Below are 17,392 nucleotides of genomic sequence, written 5' to 3'. Positions count from 1 at the left end.
GGAAACAATTCTAATTTGAAATATATAAGCGAAGCAAATACCAAAGTGAAGATCACATGGAGTAAGAGAGCAATGGTTAATATTAGTTTAAAATGGTGCGAGTTCATGATTGAGGACAAAGATGGTAGGCAGAGGACGTCAACCTATCAGTTTAGCAGATTGTATTTGGAATTTTGAGGGGAAAAAAGTCACACTTGTGCAAGTGAAAGAAATTGACAAGGTTATAGAAAAAAGAGAAAAAAAATTGAAAAGCGAAAGGAAAAATATAGATTGAGTTAATTCTATTTATATTTGTTTTTAAATGTGATTGTAATAGAATAGAAATTTTAAAAGATCAATGAAGAGGTGCCAGCAGTCTGATTAAAAAAAATGGAAATTGATTTCATTTTACTACACAATTTGCACTTGCATCATTCATTGCATGCAAAGATGCATTTATACTTGGCACCTACCAAAACATAAGTTCCTTTGATTATTTAACAAAAAAAAATGATCTGATTTGATCACTCATCCAACAGGTAAAAAAAATTAAAACAATATAAAAAGTAAATAAATGTAATGGCTAGATTTACAGTCTCGCACGAAGCTCAGCTAAATTGTGACCGTTAAATGAAATATTAAAGTCATAAAAATTTAGATTTATAAAATCATGATATTTATAGTTTTGTTTATTAACCCTTATTCATTAGATAAATTATAAAAATAAAACAATTACAATTTTCTTTTAAACTAAGCACTTAAATGAATTTTAAAAATCTAACCTAATAAAAATATATTAAAATATTCAATTTCAAGTTATTTGTAAAATAATAAAATCTTAAATTTATTTTTATTTGTTATTAATAAATTTTATTTTTGTATATTTTGGCCCGCGGATCACCTACTAGCCCATTAGTTAAAACGTACTTATTGTGAGGTTTTCATGTGTTGTGCTATGGTCTCTCTGTTTGTGCCGTGCTTTTAAGACTCATATGCCTAAACCTCTCGACCTAGCTTAGATCGCATGTGTGTCATGTTGTGCCACATCTCTTACCAAAATATGCTCCTATCGTGTCATATTGTACAGACACATGTTGTGCCTGGTGGCCATCTTAATTTTAATATTTGGTCATTTTCTCATAAATATTTTTCTTTACCAAACTACCCTTATTTTCTATTGTGTAACTAAGATTGATTTATTGCCCTTTAGAAATATTTAAAATATTTAATTCATAATATTACGGCATTGAATTATAATTTATAGTGAAGAAATTTATGTTAGGTTAGGAATTTATTTGGTAAATAAAATAAAAGCACTAATTTCTAGGTAAAAGTTTAAAAGATTTAAGTGAACATTACTAATCGTTTGTCAAAATTATTATTTAAAATTTATATTTACAATATATTATTAATTTTTGTTTCATAGTTATAACTTTTTTTCATAATACTTTTAACTTAAACGTTACAGCACCTCAATCCTAAATAAGACCTAAAGGCTCTTTTGGGATTGCTTTTGGGAGATTCGAAGGTAATTTTGAAAAGATAAAAGTTAATTTTAGTAGTTGGTAAATTTTTTCAAAAAACATTTTTGGCAAAAGTGCCTTATTTTATGACGGTTTTAAAAAGTAGAGAAAGAGTAGCTTTTCAAAATTAGTTTTTATATAGTATAAAAATTTGAAGTTATCCTTATTAATTAGGAAATGAAATCATTAAATATAAAGAGATTATTTTTAATACCAATTATATTGGGATAAAAAAATTAATAATATAAAGTACTTATTTTAGTTATCAATTGTTATATATATAGAGCAAAAAATATTTTATACACATGTTTATAAATGTGTAAATAAATTTGATTCAATATTATGTTTTAATTCAGTCATTTATATTCTTATAGTAGTTTAACAATAAGATTTACTAAATACATACAATTATTTATAGAATTGAATTTTACCAAACATTTAATTAATTCTCTTTACAACTAATTATTTCTATAACATAACTAACAGTAATTATTTTAAAAATTACAGTGTTACCAAATTGGCCCAACGAACAAGAATAGGCATTACTTGTGTTGAAAAGAAAAGACTTGGAGCATGCTTCAAATGTTGTTGTACGAGTGTCAATGTAGGAAACATAGACTTATTAGGGCCATAGTGTAAAACCGGAAAAAGGTCAGGATGTAAATACATATGATTGTAACTACTGCATTTTGGGAGGAGAAGTCTGTTGGGAGTCACTCACACTGACAAACCACTTGGGTTTGTTAGGCTGTTTGTTACACGATCTTTAAGGGTTATTTCTCGGCAAATAGTGTGGATCTAAGAGCGTGTAGCGTATCAACGAAAAACTTATAATATCTATCTTGTATCTTGATTCATCTTTCTAATAAGAAAAGGCGTGAAACTCTATTCTACCACTTGAAAAAGCTGGCTAGTGTCTGTTTATAGTGCTCTGTTTTTTTTTTTTTAGATTTATTCATCTACTGGTTTGATTTTATTTTTTCATTGTTTCATATTTTTTTTCAAGGGATTTGTCCACGACATACCCCAAAAATAGGGTATTTATCTAAATACACTCACATACTCAAAATTCCTAATATATGCCTTTTATTATGTGTAGTTACGAAATTGCCCTAATTAAAAACCTAAATAATCTCAACCACTCACAACCAGTCACGTAACACAACCCCCAATTTTCTCTTACGACCAGCGTACACAACACCCATTTTTGCCTAATTCAAATCTTCCTTAAGATTGAATCCAGTCGATGCAAGTAAAAAGGAGTGAAGAGTTATTTGCCAGGCTCGATTGCAGTCCCTCTGGTGCGCTATTAGATGAGGCTAACGCCAATGACGTTTTGCTGCTGTTACTTCACGTCTTTGTTGCCGTTTCCAGCACCATAAATTTGATGCCTTGAATTAAAATTGGACGAAAGAAAAGTGATTTACCACTCAAAACTTGACTGTAACTCCTTGTTGAGTATGATTCTATCAGAATATATGCTTTGATCATTTGTGTGATTCAAACAAGTAACATTAGAATCTATCTTGAATGACCTGGAAAATTTGGTACAAAAGCTCAAGTATTAGAGTTGTGCTTATATGGAGATATGAGTTACAGTTTTAATGAAAAAAAAAACTGCATTACACATATTTCCTTTCTTATTTTCAACGATTAAAAGATGTCATTTAGGAAACTTGTACGAGATAATTTGATTTTGGACTATCGACATTATATTTACTTAGAAGTGGAAAGAGTGGTTGGATAAATTTATTTTTCAGTAATAGTTGCTCAAGAAGCAAGGGGATTAGTGATTGATGGAGATTTCATGTAAAATTGTAAGGCCATTTGATTGCTGCAGGCATTTTAAATTTTTTGTCTTTATGATTTTCTTATTCAGCACTTTGATTTGACACATGTTTTTGTTGTTTTTAATTTTCAATACATGTGATTTAGTACCATATGATTGAGCCAATTGAATAAAGTAATGAATGGTTACAAAATGGCCAACGATTTTAGCTGCACTGATGTGAAAATATATGGTTTATCTAGTATGCAACTTCATGTCACTACGAGTTACTAAAACTCGTGTATGCAGTGAATAATTGCATTTTGACTGAACCAATGAACCATTATACATACTGAAACTTTTTAACCTAACAATGTTGTTGTACTTGTTTGTATTGCTACCCACCTATGGATTTGTTTTATTATTATCATTATAACTATTATTTTTTTCTTCAGTTTTTGTTTTGGTAACTGAATTTTTGTGATAATTTGGATGTAAGTTGCTGGACAGAGTAGTAGACATTTCTTATTCAGCACTTTGAATACCCACACCTTGATCTGCATTCAATCATCAATAAGCACAAGACAACTTTGAATTCACTCACTCTGAGGTGAGTAAAATGAGAATTTTATTTTATGTTGTACTTCTTGGCTCACTATAATAATTTGAATGAGTATAATTATTCTATGGAAAAGGAAATTGTACATTGGTGGATGATTAGTATAGTTACACGAATCATTTATAGTTCATGTACTCAATTATGGTTGTGTAATGGATATTTTACACGAATGTACACGACTACAGTCGTGCAATGGATACTTTACTCGACTATAATCGTGTAATGGATAAGTTACTGAACTGTAGTGGTGTAATGGATACTTTACTAGACTGTAGTCATGTAAGAGATACTTTACTGGATTGTTGTCGTGTAATGGATACTTAGTATTATTGGTTTGGTTTTTATTGTTAAATAATATTTTGAGTCATGCTGATCCTATAGATACTAGTTGTGAGAAAGTCATGTTGTCTTATATATGGAAAATTTTTAAGTTGCAAAAAAGTTCTCATATCTATTACTTCTATACTGCGTGATCATCTCAACAATTGATAATAAATTACAGTAATGATAATAAATTTGAAGTATTATTTTTATTACAAAATGAAATTGATGATCTAGATACACCTTATAAGTTTAGACTATGTGCTAACTCATGGAACTTCTAAGAAAGATATGGTTTTCGTTATGGCGACAATTTAATTAGAATTCATTATTTTGCATTTTCTCCCAAGGTAAAGAATTATTTATGTTGTGTATACTTGGCTATGGTTGTGTAATGAATTCCAGACTCAAATGCAGTCATGTAAAGAATTCTTTACCCGACTTCTACCCGACTGTAGTCGTGTAAAGAATTCTTTACTTGACAGCAGTTGTGTAACGAATTCTTTACTCGACTGCAGTTGTGTGAAGAATACTTTGTTCGACAGTAGTCGTGTATGAACATCTTACTCCACTATATTCGTATAATTAGTTCTTTACTTGACTGCAGTTTGTAAAGAATTCTTCACTTGACATGCGTCAGGTATAAACACTTTATTTTCAATGTTGCAAAGAATCATCTATATAGTTGACTGTAGTTCAATGAATACTTTACTCGACTGTAGTTGTGCATTGAATGATTTACTCGACTGATATATCTTGTAATTTTTATGATTGGTCTAAAATATATTATTATTCAACTTTTCAATCATTTTATATTATAATTTAAATTTTTTGTATTTATGAAGATGGAACCAAAAATCAAGGAATCTAAATACTTCAAAGAAAATATTTCAAACCGATCATCACTAGATGCAATGGAGGACATTAAAAATAGACTCTCTAAGGAGCAGAAAAATATTTTCAGGGGTTTCTGTTTCGGTCATTTTTTGGATGTGAAAGAGTTGAAGTTTTCTGCTCAGTCACTCCACAGCATATTATTGAGAGAAGTGAAATCATATGAGAAGGCAATGTGGTTTAAGATCGAATGTTAAAATATTCAATTTTCATTGGAAGAGTTTTCTTTAGTGACAGGCTTAGATTGCAGTCCATCCTATGAGCCCAATACTGAAAATAATGACAATGATTACAGAATAATTGATGAGTTCCTAGATGGAAATTGTGCAATCACAATAAAAGAACTTCGTGAAAAGTTCATGCAAGCTGATTCAGATGATGACATGAAAATGGTCAAGTTGGTCATGTTATATTTATTGAGTCGGTGTTACTTGGAAAGGAAAATAGAAATCATATAAATGAAACTAATATACTCCTTTTGGACAATTTTGCCGAATTTAATGAATTTCTCTGGGGACGCATTTCTTTCAAGATGACCATTGATAATTTGAGAAAAGGCATCGTAGACCGTGTAGAGAAGCATAAAAAGAAGTCAACTGCGGATTCTAAATACAAAGGAGCAACGTATAGTGTCCATGGCTTCCCTCATGCCTTTTTTGTAACAAAACTAAACTAATTTATATATCCCTTATTGAGTTGTTGAATAAGTGCTCATTGTTTATTTTTATTTCAATAATTTTTTGCCTAAAAAATTTCTTGTTCCCAAATTGAGAATATTTAAGTAATTTTTCATAGGCTGCTTCAATAAGCCACTCATTTAAGTAATAGATTTGTAAATGATTTTTAGTTGTGTGATACCAATTTTCACCTATTGCTTAAATAATATGTGCTTAATAATTGCTGTTGTAATATATTGTGTTGAATTAATAAGAATTCTTCCCCAATTTCAATCCATGATCTTGACTTTAAAATTTTCATATTATACTGGTGACAGTTGTCAACATCATCTTTCTATTTATAATTGACCATCTTTTTTTTGTTGAAAATAAATTGTGTCATTGATTATACAGGTGTGAGCATATGAAGTTGTTTTTGTCATTAGTGATAAATGTGCAAAGCATTATGGTGATTTATTTTCTAAGATTTTGAGATGGAAATCGACAACACCTAAAGATTTTGAAGGGATTCAAAAGAAGATATTGAATAAAAAAAACTCCATGATGGTTTTCATAGAAATGTTACATGCTTCCGGAGATGTCGAGGCAAATAAGCATTACATTAGGTGTTTTAGTGAAGATGAGTGGCTTAAAGAAATCGGTGAAGAGAATGATAATGGTATTGAGTCAGATAGTCACCAGAGGCAAATCCTTCACATATTGATAATGAATCACATTATAGTGAGTTAAATAGTTTTGATGGTTCTCCTGATGATAGTGAATCAGATGGTGTACCCACCTCCAGTTCTCCACGAACATTGCCTCCATAACATTTAAATGAATCAACATCAATAGCAGCTGAGGTCACAAAAAAAAGGGTAAGTCACTGTTGTATTAAATTGTGCTCTAAATTGTTAAAGTGCTCTAAATTGTTTACCTATGTATGCATATCTGTTATTTTGTGAATAAGTAGAAAAATATTGAGATATTAACTTATTTATTATCCAATAAATTCATTACATTTGCAAATAGGTTGCAGCCTATTTATGAGCATTGACTTTAGAACTTTTGATTTGATTGCTTTGTTTTTGTAAAATTTGTTTCATTTTCTATTGAGGCAAATTATTTTAGTTTATGGTTATTTTTATTTTTATTCTAAGTTCTCAAGCAACGTATATTTGCTTCAATATTTTTGCTACACTACTTCATTTTCTACTGAGACAAAGAATCATTTATGGTTTATATACTCGACTATGGTCATGTAATGGAGACCTTACACGACTGTACATGACTACAGTCGGGTAATGAATACTTCACTCAACTGTGATCGTGTAATAGATACATTACACGACTGTACACGACTACAGCGGGTAATGGATACTTCACTCGACTGTAGTCGTGTAATGAGTACTTTACTAGACTGTAGTATGTCACTGTTGTATTAAATATTTTAATTCATAAGTACTTTTCCGATTCTACATGCAAATCTAATATTTCAAAATTTTTTGTATATACAAGGGTGGTCCATCTCGACATAGCTCCCATGCATTTTATGGTTTAATTGTCGAGAAGAAGATTAATCATCTTGGTTGTCGCATTCAAAACATTGAAGAAAATATCATGAAGATAGAGAATTTGGTGAAGAATACAGGCTCAAAGATTGATAACATTAAGGGGAAAATTGGTCATATTGACTTAATTGACGGTAAATTGAATAAGGTTATTCAGTTACTTAAGGCGTCTTCAGCTACAGAGTCTCAGGAATTTGATTCTAAGGTTTGCTATATAAAATTGTCAATATTTGTTCATTGAGTATGTATGTTTAGTTAATTGTCAAACAATTTGGTTGTTATGTCTGTAGCCTATGAACAATCCTATGGACGTCGCATTTGTCTCACCAATGCAACAACCTTTGGACACACTTGTCGATCTTTGTAATACAGAAGGGGATACACAACCATTGAAGATGTCAAATGATTGTCATTAGTCAATAAGCCTTTACAGCTAGTTCAACGATTGCACCTACCTCAATTTCTTTAAACTTAGCTCGTAGGTTTAGCTTTAAGTGGTGCATACAAATACCATAGCAGCATCTGGGAATGCAATGTTAATATTTTTCTTGATACTTAGGTGTCGGTCAGAATGAAAACTAAATTAGGAACTTCACATATTATTTCCTTTAACTTCATTAAAAACCACCCCTATGATGCATCATTCTCACAGTCACCAATACCAAATGCAACAGGATAAAGTTGATTATTACCATCAAGTGCTATCGCAATGAACAAAGTTCCTTTAAATTTTCCCTTCAAGAACGTGCCATCAATTACAATGACTGACCTTATTAATGAAATAAATCCATGTATACAACCCCCAATCGCCATAAAGAAATATTTAAAATTATTTGCATTGTTGAATTTAAGAAACTTGCGGGTGCTCGGATTTTTCTTCTTTAACATTTCCATGTATGAAGAAAGTAACTTGAATGAATCCTCTGACGTACCTCTAACTTTCTCCATTGCATATTCTCTTACTATTAACGTATAGAATTCGTATAGTATTCGGTTTTGTATATAGAAGTCGTATAGAATTCGGTTTCATAGTTAAGACAATTAGTTTTGCATATATATTATGAATCTGTAATGCTTTTCTACTTAGGATTCTATTCTTTAGGATTGTACATCTATATATATATGTAGCAACGTTAATGCAAGGATATAACAGTTTTATTCATAAACTCTGTTCTTTTATTTTTCATGGTATTAGAGCTTTGCTCACTTATCAAATTATATTCTTCGTTATTTTGCTTTGATTTTTTACTCATGGCAGACGGTCAATCATCAAAACAAGCTGCCATCCTTAATAAACAGGAGGATTATGTCTTCCTTGTCCACCCATCAGATAGTCCAACTGCCGTATTAGTTTCTCCTTTACTCATTGGTGATAACTATGGAACATGGGTAAGGGCAATGACTATGGCCTTACGAGCGAAAAACGAGCTCGATTTTGTTGATGGAACTATATCAAAGCCAGATGAAGATGAAGATAATGGTGGTAGATGGCAACGTTGTAATGATCTTGTTGGATCTTGGGTGTTGAACTCCATATCAAATGAACTTGCGGGAAGTGTGTTGTATGCACAATCTGCTAGAGAAGTATGGCAGGATTTGCAAGAGCGTTTTTAGCAGACCAATGCGCCAAAAATCTATGAACTCAAATAGGCCATCTCTAATTTACGACAAGGAGATGCATCTGTTTCACTTTATTATACTCAAATGAAGGCGCTTTGGGATGAGTTGAATTCTCTACAACAAGTAGGACCATGTACTTGTACGAATGCAAAAACTGTCAATTAATTGCAGCAACTAGATCGAGCTATGGAGTTTCTTCAAGGCTTACATGATAGATATGCAGCAACGAGGAGTTAGATTTTATTGATCGATCATTTTCCTAATGCAAATAAAATTTACTCCCTTGTGAGGCAAGAAGAAAAACAATAAGATCTTCACGCTATAGGGGAATCTCCAGAAGCTGCAGCATTGACAGCACAAAGCCGAAATTCATTTGGAAATAGGAATTGGAATAAAAATTCTGCTGTAGATAACAAAAGAGGAAACTTGAATGCAAATGGTGGCAGACCATCGTGTGAACACTGTGGAAAATTAGGCCACACAAAACAAAAAAGTTTTGAGTTAAATGGATATCCACCAAATTGGAGAAGACGTGGACAAGGTAATAAAAATGAGATTAAAGCTGTCATGGCAACAAATATCAATCAAGACGTCCAAGCACCAATATTTACTCAAGAGCAATATCAAAATCTCCTAGCTATGTTGTCCTCTTTAGGTAGTCTACATACTGCGAATCTTGCAGGTATAGCACTTAATTCCTCTTTATCACATACTTGGATCATAGATACAGGCTCTACTAACCATATGTGTAGTTCGCTAGATTTTTTTCACGCCTATGAACCATGTCATGTTCCTCTTCACGTTCAATTACCAGATGGTACAGTAGCACAAGTTACTCACATCGGGAAAGTCTCCTTTTCACCAGATTTTTTATTAGACAAAGTGTTTTACATTCCAAGTTTTAAGTTTAATTTACTGTCTGTTAGTCAGTTAACCAAATCAAATAGATATATGGTAATTTTTTCTTCCAATTTTTGTGAGTTTCAGGACCTATACACGAAGAAGCATATTGGCAAGGGTAGACTTCGTGAAGGTCTTTTCTACATTCAACTTCCAATTGCATTTTCTTTCACCTCCCAAATAACCTCTACACATGAGATTGATCTTTGGCATTGGAGACTTGGCCACCCTTCTCTTGGACGTTTAGAGCACTTTTCAAAAACTTGTCCTATGGTTAGTTTTAATAAAGAATATGTTTGTGATATTTGTCCTAAAGCAAAACAAACTAGAAAGCCATTTTCCATTAGTAGCATCAAAAGTAAAGTACCTTTTGAATTAATCCATTGTGATGTTTGGGATCCTTTTTCAACTTCAAGTTTTTCAGGGGCTCATTATTTTTTAACCATTGTTGATGATTATACTCGATGCACTTGGTTATATTTAATGAAAACCAAATCTGAAACCCAATTGCATTTATGTTCTTTTTATGCATTGATAAAAACTCAATTTAATGCTAACATTAAAATTGTGCGTTCTAACAATGGGACTGAATTCCTTATTAAAGAATTACAAAAAAAATTTTTAGACAAAGGGATTATTCATCAAAGAAGTTGCGTTCGAACACCACAATAGAATAGTGTGGTTGAGCGTAAACATCGCCATCTTCTCGAAGTTGCGCGAGGTCTACGTTTTCAAGCCAATTTGTCAATTAAATTCTGGGGGGAGTGTGTTCTTACTGCTGTATATTTGAACAATAAATTGCCTAGTGATGTTCTTAATGGAAAAACCCCACATGAAATGCTTTTTGGTATAACACCAGATTTATCACGCCTAAAAGTTTTTGGTTGCTTGTGTTTTGCCAAAAATTTACAAGTTAAAAATAAATTTGATCAGCGGGCGAAAATGGGAATTTTTATTGGTTATCCTTTTAGTCAAAAAGGATATCGGATTTATGATATTGAATCTAAGACAATCTATGTGTCACGTGATGTTCTCTTTTATGAACATATTTTTCCTTTCAAGGATATTAAATCACTATTTTTTTCTACATCTTTTACACATGTCACTGATGAGTTTTTATTTGATGAATTTTTTTTTAGTCAAATACTCTTTTATCACCTTCTCCTAATGAAAACATAAGTTCATCACATGCTCTTCATGAACGTGGCCCACCTCTGCAAGACACAAATCCATCCGTGACCAATTGTCATTCTCCTGACACCACTCATGAACACATCATAACTGAAACATCATCTACCCAACAGCCTAGTTCTGCAACCTTAGATTCATCACTTTCTTTAGGCAACCAAAATATCCAAACTCCCACACGAACCCAACGTGATAGACGCCCACCAACTTACCTTCAAGATTATTGTACCTTGGCTTCTCACAAATCTACCCATGCTGATCTTGTTTCTTCGTCTCCAGGTAAGAAATATCCTCTTCACAATTTTATTTCGTACCATCGTTTTTCTCCAGCACATAAGTCCTTTTTGTCTGCTATTACCTCTACAACTGAACCAAGTTTTTTTCATGAGGCAGTCAAGTTACCTGAGTGCCGTAAAGCCATGGAGGATGAGATAACAGCTCTTGAGAAAAATAATACGTGGACTCTGACTCATTTGCCGGATGGTAAAAAGGCTATTGGTAGCAGATGGGTTTACAAAATTAAATATCAATCCGATGGCACCATTGAGCATTACAAAGCTCGTTTAGTTGCTAAGGGATATACTCAAACAGAAGGCATTGATTATCATGCTACTTTTTCACCGGTTGCAAAGCTTGTCACTGTGAGAGCTTTACTTTCTCTTGCGGCTGTTAAGGGTTGGAGTTTAAAATAATTAGATGTAAGCAATGCTTTTTTACAAGGAGATTTGGAGGACGAACTTTATATACAAGTACCACAAGGTTTTTCTAAGCAGGGGGAGCATCTAGTCTGCAAACTCAACAAATCTATCTACGGATTAAAACAAGCATCTAGAAATTGGTTTTCCAAGTTTTCTGCTACCATTCAACAAGCGGGTTTTCGCTAATCTAAGGTAGACTATTCATTATTTGTGAAAACTAATGCCAATTTTTCAACCTTTGTGTTAGTTTATGTTGATGATACTATCGTAGCAAGGAATGATGCTGCCGAGGTTAGCAGAATTAAAGATTTCCTTGCACAAAAATTTTACATCAAGGCATTAGCGAAGTTGAAGTATTTTTTGGGGATAGAAGTGGCATGGTCATCACGTGGGATTTTCTTGAGTCAATGAAAATATGCCCTGGATATTTTAAAGGATGCTGGTTTACTTGCTGGACGGGTTTCTCATTTTCCAATGGAACAACAACTTCGGCTTTCATCTACGGATGGCGACCTTTTACCAAATCCCTCAAGTTATCGACGTCTTATAGGTTGGTTGATCTATCTCACAGTTGCCAGGCCTGATATCATCTTTGCAGTACATGTTTTAAGTTGATTTATGCATGAACCACGAACCACTCATATGGATGCTGCCATTCGAGTGCTTCGGTATTTAAAAGGCTCACCAGGCAAAGGTATCTTATTATCTTCAATAAGTAACTTACATATCCGGGGTTACTGTGATACGGATTGGGGTAGTTGTCCTACTACACGTCGGTCTGTTACTGGTTATTGTACTTTCCTTAGTGACAGCCCTATATCTTGGAAAATAAAGAAGCAAAATGTGGTCTTTCGATCTACAGCAGAAGCTGAGTATCGCTCCTTGGCTGATATTTCATGTGAATTACAGTGGCTCAAAGCACTTTTTGCTGATTTGGGGCACCTTCAACATGATCCTATGACTGTTATTTGTGATAATCAATTAGCTTTATATATCACCGAGAATCCTGTCTATCATGAGCGAAAAAAGCACATTGAGTTAGATTTTCATTTCATGCGAGAGCGTGTGAAATCCAATTTGTTATTACCACTACATATTCCTACTTCCATGCAAGTAGCTAATGTGTTTACAAAGCCTCTCGGACATGCTCTTTCCATCATCATATACGCAAGTTGGGCGTTGTCGATCTCCACGCTCCACCTTGAGGGGGAGTACTAACGTATAGAATTCGTATAACATTCGGTTTTGTATATAGAAGTCGTATAGAATTCGGTTTCATAGTCAAGACAATTAGTTTTGTATATATATTATGAATCTGTAATGCTTTTCTACTTAGAATTCTATTATTTAGGATTGTATATATATATATATATATATATATGTAGCAACGTTAATGCAAGGATATAACAGTTTTATTCATAAACTCTGTTCTTTTATTTTTCACTTACTTTTCATGCTTTATGGTAACGTATTTCATACCCAAACTGTTTCTGAAAATCTTCTTTGATATCCCCAGGCCTATATGAGGATGAAGCACAATCAAACTTGTGACAAATTTTTTGTCCAATAAGCTTAAATGAATCATGACGATGATCTCTCTTACGGACATCAAGTGCACAACTATGAACACTATAATACTTTGTGATATGAAATATATTTGAACTTCCAAACTTGATAGCACAAAGTCGCCACTTACAAGTATCATTAATACACATAACAACAAGCATATTCTTCCCTAACTTGAAGGTTTTAACTCAAATTTTTTTCTCAAAACTTCCATAGAAAGAACTTCTTGCAACTCCTATTTCGAATTGAACAATTTTTTCCCCATTAACCCATCACTATCACCAACAACTTCCATGAATAGCAAGTTATTAACATCAGAATGTGAGTTGTCATTGTTGAATGAACTGCTGCATGCAGGAAAATTAACTTTAGGTATATATCTATTATTAGGGGGCAGAAAACTTATATTGCAAGGTGCTACATTCCCTACTGTTGGATCACTAACTGTTATTCTATCAAAATCATCATGAACAATAACATTTACACTTTCCTCATTTGGCTCATTACTATCACTGGGTTGTGTTTCAGGAACAAATTTGAATATTGACTGATCTTTAGCAACAAAATGATTTGGGCTTAAACATTCACCTCCAACATATGGTTCAATAGGTTCTTGTGAACAACTATCTGACCTATAGTTAGGGTCAACATTAGTAATAGGGGTCACAAAAATCTATTTTCTCTTGTAGGTAATGCAAAGAGGAATCTTCAACTCAGCTCTACTAATTGTTTTCTCTAGAAAATAATCTACATCATCATCATTCATAATTGGGACGAGCGACATTGGATCGAATGTTTTGAGCTTGAACTTCATTTCAATGTCAAATTCAGAAATGCCAATGCAAATAACCCGAGATACTCTTTCTATCAATTGTTCATACGTTGTAGAACATGGCACCATGATCCTTCTTGTCTCCGCACCATTAAATCTATAATGGTCGTTTTGCTCAATCCATTCACCACAAAACATAATAGGCAATTGTACTGAAGTCATTTCCTACAATGATACAACAGATGATTATACAACAAATAAAAAAAATCAAACAAGGCATATAACGAAGTGTGGAACTGTCTGCCTATTCACACGACTGCTGTCGTGCAATTGCTAATTTACACGACAATAGTTGTGTAACTTGCTAAAATACACAACTATAGTCCAGTAAACAGTCAGAGGATATATTTAGTAAAAAAAATGTAATCTTTATACTAACATAATGGTAGGTGTCATAACAGCTATTATATCTTGTAATTTTGCACGACTGTTGTTGTGTAAATTCACACAAACGCGACTGTTGTCGTGTAAATTCACACATACACGACTGTTGTCATGTAAATTCACACATACATGACAAAAGTCGTGTAAGTTGCAAAATTACATGACTCAGTAAATAGTCAGATGATATATTTCTTCTCTAAAAAATATTTTTCTTGCACTGATAAAATGCTAGGATCTCATAACAGTTGAACTATTTTACATATATGCACAATTATAGCATGTAAGTTCATACGTACACGATAATAATCGTGTAACTTATTAAAACACATGACTATAGTCCAGTAATAGTAAAATGATATATTTAGTGAAAAAAAATATATTTTTTGTACCAATAGAATGCCAGGGTGTCATAATAATTGGAATATTTTGCACATTTGCACGACTACAGTTGTGTAAATCCATACATATATGACTGTTGTTGTGTATGTCGAGTGCAGAATAAAATTTTGGCAACAAATTCAAGTTTTAACGAATGTAGTTATAAAATACATCAAATAACAGTCATAAGATGCAAATATAATGAAAATGTGAGTTTCTTTATTTTTTTATCACAAACCAAACAAAACCTAAAAATAATATAATGTCAACAAAATGAATAAACAACATAAAATATAAAAAAAATAATTCAAATACCTTATTCATGAAATGAATAACTCACCTAGCTGCAAATCAAAATCTCAGTGCATTGGCTGTTCATGAGTGATTTTGAGAGTGTGGAGTGAGATTTTGTTGTGTGGAGTTAAAAAGAGTGAGAAGTGAAGAATGATGAAAGTGAGTTGTGTGTGTTTATATTTTTCTTTAAGGATATTTTAGACAATGGACCACATACAAAGGTATATCTAGATAATTTTCAAACATGGGGTATATTTAACTAAATACCCTATTTTTATGGCATCTTTAATTAAAAACCCCCTTTTTTTCTACTGTATCTTCGCACAAGATCATACACTGGTCATTTCTTGATCGATCTTGATTGGTCCTAGGTTTTAATTGGATCCAATAAACATTAGACTGCTCTTACTACATGATCCAATATCATGTAAAAATTTCTCTAATCAACACAATAAAATAATCGGATTTTATCAAATCTCTAACTAATTTTTCTTGACATATCTTTTCATCACTTAAAAATTCAGATAATTATTTTTTCCACTTAATTTTTTTATCAATTACTTCCAATTAAAAGTAACAGAATATTTTTTTCAAAAAAAATGTAACAAAATATTTAACCAAATTAATGTTAAAATTCTATTTTACCTATGATGTAGAAGAGCGATTTTGCCCTCTAAAATGAAAAATAAATTTCCAAAACAAATATTTGGAAAATCCAATATTTTTAATGTTGAAAATTTTGGAAAAATTAATTATATTAAGAAATTAATGTTGTCTCAATTGTCATTTTAATATTTGAATTTTATAAATTTTAATAAATACATGTCAATTAAAATATTAAATTAAAAAATAAATTATTTATTTAAAGAAGTTATTTTTTATATTAATTATTTTTTTAACATTTTATTTATGTCAATTTAATAAATGCACATCAATTACAATTTGGGTCCCTCTATGATGCTGTAATTTTTTTACAGTATCAATAGTGTAAGCAATATGAACCATTGGATTTAATCAAAGTGCAAATTATATTTATTAATAAAAAATTATAATGATTTTAAAATAATATAACCGTTAATAAAGTGGCAAAAATGTTGGGAATTCTTAGAAAACTGTTTGGATCGTGGAGTTGGCTGAAGTATGGGAAATTTCAATGACCACTCCTATAGTTTCAAATATTCTCACATTTTCACTTGAATAACATATTTTGTTTAATAAAACAAAATTCAATAAAATATATGATTTCAATGAAATATATGAACATATATTCGTAGGAATATTTCATTAGACTTTTAAAGTTTATCTTATCTATGTATCCTAAAACATTCATTATCAACTTTTCATAATTTTATTAAATTTTAATTTCAAGCTAAACAAGAAAGAGTGACAATATTTAATTAATTTGAAGATTCAATGTGAAACTTAAAATTACTAAAATAGTACTTAAAAATTATATCATTGATGTTATAAGATAATTTGATTATCATGTAATCAAACTAATTTCAAATTTTATTTTGAAAGCATGCAAAACTAATTTCAAAATCTATTTTAAGAGCATACAAACGGATGCAGTCTTTGCTATGAGATTTTTTTATTCTAAGGTATGGCCATGGAAGAGTATTGGAAGATATATATTTGTCCAATAGTGAAATATAAATAATAGCCCTTCAATTTTTCAAGTGGTAAATTCCATTGGCGTACTAGCTTACAAAACTATATGCAAGTGTTAAAATTGGACTACTGTATGAAATATTATACGATATATTTTATTTGAACTTAGATTAATGTACCAAATACCTATAAAATATGGTTTAATTCATTAGTCTACAAGTTAATTTTCACTAATATTTATATTTCATATATCAATTCATAATACATCGGGGTAATTACAACTTTAATTTCCCTTCTATTAATAAATAAGGGTAGATAGAAGTACTCAACGTATATGTGCGTGTGTGTGTGTGCGCGTGGGCGTATGTATATATATCAATTCATATGTTTTAATAACTATAAGAAAAATAATCTCTACTAACTTTTTCCCACACCATTTCTATTACATGTTTAGGGATGGCAATGGGCACCGCCCGCAGCGGGTTTGCCATTACCAAACCCAAACCCGCATAAAATTTAAATTACCAAACCCACCCGCAACCCGCAGCGGGTTTTAATTTTTTTACAAAAACCCACCCGCAGCGGATTTT

Source organism: Citrus clementina, unplaced genomic scaffold (assembly GCF_000493195.1).
Source record: "Citrus clementina cultivar Clemenules unplaced genomic scaffold, Citrus_clementina_v1.0 scaffold_6, whole genome shotgun sequence".
In the NCBI taxonomy this organism is placed as follows: Eukaryota; Viridiplantae; Streptophyta; class Magnoliopsida; order Sapindales; family Rutaceae; genus Citrus; species Citrus x clementina.
Note: the sequence above shows the minus strand (reverse complement) of the source record.